The following is a 6,024-nucleotide window of genomic DNA, read 5'->3' on the forward strand; positions in this document are numbered from 1 at the left end:
CTTCCTTCCCCCAACTGCTTCCTTATGATAATTATTTGACCACACTCCAGCTGACATTGGCAATGAACAATGTGATACAGCATGGCCAGAAGGCAGCAGGAGAGTGATATAGGAGAGATTTGTAAGTCCCAGGATGAGGACAAGCCTTATTACCTGAAGAGGGAAGAAAGGTTTCTATAAATTAATTAAAAGCACCTGAAGCCAGTTAGAGCACTGGAAGCTAGTCACCTGATAAAAACCCCCTGCTTCAATCAGCCAGGGGAAGGAGTTGAAGTAGAGGAGAGTTAGGAGAAGTGCTGTGGCTGGCTAGAAGACCAAGACCCTAGGTAAAGAGACACCCGGCTTGTGCAGAGAGAGAAGGCAGGAAGCCCCACAAGCTGAAGAGCAGGAGAGGGAAGTAGCCCAGGGGAAGGAAGCACTAGTTCAAGTGGTTTACCACTATCCCTAGGGCCCTGGGCTGGGACGTGGAGTAGAGGGTGGGCCTGGGTCCCTCCCTCTCCACTACCCTTCTCTGGGTTACTAGTGGGACAGTAGATACCCTAGTTCAGGGGAAGGAAACTGTGCCCTGAATCCCCCCCCCCCCCCCCCCAAAAAAAAAAAAAAGAGGAAGCGCAGGAACCATCACAATTGTACTGGCAATTTGCCACAATAATAATCCTGGATTTTTATTTCTCCTCCTCTAAAGATGGAAATTCTGTCCTATTAATTATTATTATTAATATGTAACATTTTATTGAACGTTTAAAGCAGTGTCACAAAGGGAAGAGCTGTGCGCTGCTATCATGGAGGGATAGCTGGTCTCCGGTTGATGTTAGCATCCCGTTATCAGCCTGAATTTCACACACACACACACACCCAACAAATCCATTCCAGAAGATATGAAATTTGATAACCACATCACATGACTGTGTAGATCTTGTCCTGAAAATCTGGGGCAAAGACCTCAAGTGATCTCAGGGAGTTGGAGTCTCATTCACTTTTCAGAGATTTTCCTGGTATTACTTTGGCTGTTCTTATACTAACGAACGCCGATTTATCCTTTAGAGCTTTTAGTAAATGATTGTAGGACAGGTTACTACTTACAGAGATATTTATGACTCCTGTGAATTCAGAAGCTGGTTTAACCCTATCAAAATTATATATATAGGTTTCCCTTTCACCCAAGCAGTTAGTCAATATTCTGGGTCTTATGCATACTTACACTGAGAGGAGAAAGTGATGACAGAGTGAGGTATGTTTGTTGATGCAATCCTATTTATTTACATAACATCTACAAAGTCCTGTTTCCCTGAACACAACAGGAACCAAACAACAGGAGGCACTTTCTTTGATCCCAGCTTCAAGCCTCTTTCCAGCCAGCATGCTGCCCAAAAGCGCGCTCTCTCTCTCTCTGCTTTCAGGGTCCTGCTACCAGTTCTCCTCTGGCTGTGTCTGGCTTTCTTGTTGCTTCCTCTGGTTGCTTCTGAGGTGTTTCTGCTGCTTCTCTCACACAGCCTGGCCCTGAGGAACCCTGACCACATGGCCCTGCCATGCCCAGGCTTTTCTGCGGTCTGCTCCTTGGGCAGTGGTTTTCCATTGCTTCAGCTGAGACCAATTAAAGGGCCATTTAATGGTTCCCTTATTTAGCTTGAATAGAAGGTGGTTATCACAGCCATCAATTTCAGCAAGGTGCTGCGATTGCCCATAAATCAAAGACACGTTTTTTGGGAGCCAGCCAATCTTCAACATAACAATAAAATAATAAAAAGTGCTTGGAACCATTATAAATATTGCCATTAATAACATCAATCATTAAGATACCAAACTGAACAGGAAAAAACTACATTGCCTGCAGCACAGATGAATCCTTATTTCAGATAAGATAAGCTGTGAAAAAGGCTAATGCAGTCTCCTAGGATGCATCAGGTGAGGTATTTCAGGTAGGGACAGGGAAGCATTATTACCATTATACAAGGTGCTGGTGAGACCTCATCTGGAATACTCTGTGCAATTCTAGTCTCCCATGTTTAAGAAAGATGAATTCAGACTGGACCAGGTGCAGAGAAGGGGCCCCAGAGGTCACAACTAAACACTCCCCATGCTTCCATCCTGGGTTGCCCAAGGCAGCCGGTTCAGTGGCATTCCTTGCAGCCTGTCCCAGAACCCTGCAGCCCCAGGGGCATAGGGCCAGCAAAGATGAGAGCGTGCCCCACGCCCTCTGGCTCTGCCCAGATAAATAACTCACCTCCCAGCAGCTCCACCTGTTGGGTCAGACCGGAGACCCCCTGGCAGGGTCACGGGGCTAAGGGGTCAAAGCACCTGTGGTATAGGACAGAGGTTCTCAACATTTTTCTCCACGGCCTGCCTGTGTCACAATAAGGGGCTTAGACTTGAAATTAGATGAAAGTTTCTAACCATCAGAGGAGTAAAGTTCTGGAACAGCCTCCCAAGATGAGCAACTGGGGCAAAAAACCAGAATTGCTTGGTAAGTTTATGCGGGGGATGGTATGATGAGACTGCCTACAATCGCTAGTAGCTGATCTGCAACTGCTAGCAGTAAATATCTCCAACGGCCAGAGATGGGACACTAGATAGGTCGGGCTCTGACTTACTATAGGTAATTCGTTGCCAGGTGTCTGGCTGGTGGGTGTTGCCCACATGCTCAGGGTCTAACTGAGCACCATATTTGGGATGAGGAAGGAATTTTCCCCCAGGTCAGATTGGCAGAGACCATGGGGTGTTTTTGTCTTCCTCTGCAGCATGGGGCACGAGTCACTTTCAGATTTAAACTAGTGTAAATTGTGGAGTCTCTGTAACTTTAAGTCTTTAAATCATGATTTGAGGACTTCAGTAACTCAGTGAGAGGTTAGGGGTCTGTTACAGGAGTGGGTGGGTGAGGTTCTGTGGCCTGCAATGTGCAGGAGGTCAGACTAGATGATCATGGTGGTTCCTTCTGACCTTAAAGTCTATGAGTCTATAATAACAGCTCATCATAGAGAGAACCTGGAACTACCTCGATGGGTCGGCTGGCATGGAGAGAAGGTGAAAGACTCCTCTGCCCAGCTGGCAGGTGTCAGGGCAAAAGCCCAGCTGTCTGGGGAGCAGAAAAGGGTCAGACCAAGTTCAGGGGTGGGAGAAATCTGAGCTTCCTGCCTCAGAGGGGTTTATGTAGGAAGTGTGTCCATTGGTGTTTCCCAGCCTAGATGCCCGTTAGAACTGCTCCTGCTGTATGTTCAGCAGTGGTCTCAGACGGACATTTTCTGGCTTCATTTTTCTGGCTTTAGGCTGGCTTAGCAAAAAAGTAACATTACTGTGTTTTATCTTAAAGCCACCCCAGAGAGAAGAGACACCAACATACGCAACCATCGCTCTGCAGCGGGACAGATGTCATTAATGCTCCACTTGCTGAAATGCAGGACTCGTCAGTGTGCAGCCACATCACAGAACCTCCAAAGGGGCCGTGCAGCAAGGAATTGGGGGACCTTCTCTGGGGCCACAGTTGGACAATGCACAGTGACACCAAGTACTGTAGGACACGGGAATATTCTTAGGACAAATGTTGCCCGTTTTCCTTCTGGAAAAAAAGTTTCTTCTGAATAAAACTGGGAAAAATACCCAAACTCTGTATTCCTACCTCCTGACTCTTTATATCGACAGCTCAGCTCCCAAGTCCTCTCAGCTCTGTTTAGAGATTCCATTGCCAACCCAAACTGTACAAAAATCATGAGGCAGCTCCCCCCCCCCTTAAAATTCCCAGATTGCCTTAAGAATTCATGAGATTTTTTTTTTAAATTATGCATTTTGCTTGCTTTTGTTTGACTTCTGGTGTTTGACTGTTTGGAGGTCAGGTTTTCCAGGTGTTCTTCACAACCAGGAGGGCTAGAAACTTACTCATTTCAACAAAAACCAAGATTTTCACATAATCCCAGCAACTCAGGAATTGGGCTTTAAGAAAAACAGCAAATATTATGAGATGCACTGTGAAATCATGAGAACTGACAACAGCGTCAGGGTCCCCTTTGAATTTGCAGGTCTGTTTAATGTCATGCAGGTTTGTAGGGATGAGATGAAATATAAATAACAACCAAAAAGTATTAGTCACAATCTATGGCTTTGTGAAACTGTTTTTAGCCTCATCCAGAGAGTGCAGCCATGTGGATGCAAGAGAACATCATGCCAGTATTTGGCTCCCTGGAAAGCAGTCACTGCTTGAAGCAATTAAATGGCTTTGGTGTTTGGGTTTGAGCTGATGTTTGGCAGGAATTCTAGAGTGACGGTCAGATTTCTGTAAGCACCCAGCAGCTGATAAAATTTTGCATTTGAGAACAGGGATTGTCTGTTGCTGGGTCCTGGGTGCTTTGGAAAATCTAGCCACTGCATTTAGGAGCCTGACTGAGAGCCGAACAATGGAAAATCTGGCTGTGTTGTGAGCTTTCAAATGAGCAACATAGGCCCTGCCGCTGGTACAATCAGCACCTGATCAATGTCCCTGGATCATGCTGCAGACACTGGTGCATTTGGGAATCATTCTTTCCCTTTTGTACCTTTGTTTTGTGTTGCTAGTTGAAGCTCTTTGGTTTAACTATCCAGATGTGTTTAACTATCCAGAGAAGCACTTTTCTGCAGGGCTTTGAGCTCCCTGACACATTTCCATAGTGACTCGGGGCAGCTTTCAACTTTCAGGTAATTAAGAAACTGAATTGTGCAAAAGAAAAAAAAAATCATCTTCAGTGAATTATTTCCTCCCTCTCCACTCACTGTATTTCTTGTTGTTCTGGCAGGAGGCACCAGACGCATCATCACACCTAGGCTCACAAGTTCTGTCTCTCTGTGTAATCAGTTATTTACGCTCTGTGCTCCAGTCCTGGAACAGAGGTGTCACAAACAGCATGCAGGCAAACCCCTCGTTCAGGAATCTCAGCCCAGCACCAATGCGCGGTTCCCAGGCAGCAACAGTGTGCCAGGAACAGACCTTAGCAGAGCCCAACCCTGGCTGTTTGCACCAGCTCCCCCAAAAGCATCTGCATCAGCAAACCAACCCCTACACAGTATGTCTGCAAAGGCTGTGTGTACTGCTCATAGGGCAAGGAAAAGATGGTGTACAACTGTGAAACAGCATCACTTAGTGACACCTGCCAGAGCGACACTAATGATATCTGCCTTTAGTGCTCCTGGGAACACGGCATTTCTGTCCTGTGAGAAATTCTGACGTTTCACATCCAGAATCAGGATGAAAAGTCAGAATTTCACATTTTGCAAGGAACAGAAATTCAGCAACATTTCAATTCCAAAAGACTGAAGAGCCTGGTCGAAAAGTTTTGATTTTGAAGAAACAGCATTTTCTGATGGAAAACTCTTCCACTGGGTATTTTTCGACAAGCTCCGCACACATCTCTGCATGCTGTACAGCTCTCTGGCCCTGACTCAGGAAAGCTCAGGAGCCTGCCACTCCCAACCTTTGCCCAGGGGTTCAATATTTGCCTGGGATGTGGGAGACCCACATTTGGAACCCCACTTTGGAGCAGGGTTTTGAACTCAGCATTTAAGAAAGATGTGAACAAATTACAGAAAATCCAGAGGAGAACAACAAAAATGATCAAAGGTTTAGAAAACCTGAACTATGAAGAAAGGTTAAAAAGAACGTGGCATGTGAAGGCTTGAGAAAAAAAGACCGAAGGCGGAACCTGATAACCATCTTCAAGTCTGTTCAGGGCTGTTATAAAGAGGACGGGGATCAACTGGTCTCAGTGCCCTCTGAAGGTAGGACAAGAAGTAATGGGCTTAATCTGCAGCAAGGGCGGTTTAGGTTCGATATGTAAGCGGGGGAATAGTCCCGCTATTGTGGGGAACTTTCCTGGCATATGCACTACCCCGGTGAAGTGGGCTAGCAAAAGGATCTGAGTCCTCGCTCCCACTTCCTTAACCCAGTGGCCTCCCTGCCCTTGAGGACTCCCCTTCCACTCTCCTGTCTGCCAGAGTCCTTGTAACCCGACAAGGCTGGGCCCAGGATTCCTGGGGGGCTCGACCCCCAACCCTGCTGTGGTC

At 46.5% G+C, this 6,024-nt stretch overlaps 1 protein-coding gene and 1 long non-coding RNA gene across 2 annotated transcripts in view; one reads left to right on the forward strand and one right to left on the reverse strand.

The window, feature by feature from the left end:
* The window catches only part of LOC102936082 (butyrophilin subfamily 3 member A2), a 254,758-nt gene that overhangs the window by 132,192 nt on the left and 116,542 nt on the right, over positions 1-6,024 (reverse strand). The gene's annotated exons all lie outside the window — the stretch shown is intronic.
* On the forward strand, positions 277-4,659 carry LOC122463623. The gene is made up of 3 exons (XR_006287167.1): positions 277-326; positions 816-821; positions 3,308-4,659. It is a non-coding gene; the product is annotated as an uncharacterized LOC122463623 (long non-coding RNA).

Source organism: Chelonia mydas, chromosome 23 (genome assembly GCF_015237465.2).
Source record: "Chelonia mydas isolate rCheMyd1 chromosome 23, rCheMyd1.pri.v2, whole genome shotgun sequence".
NCBI classification, from domain to species: Eukaryota; Metazoa; Chordata; order Testudines; family Cheloniidae; genus Chelonia; species Chelonia mydas.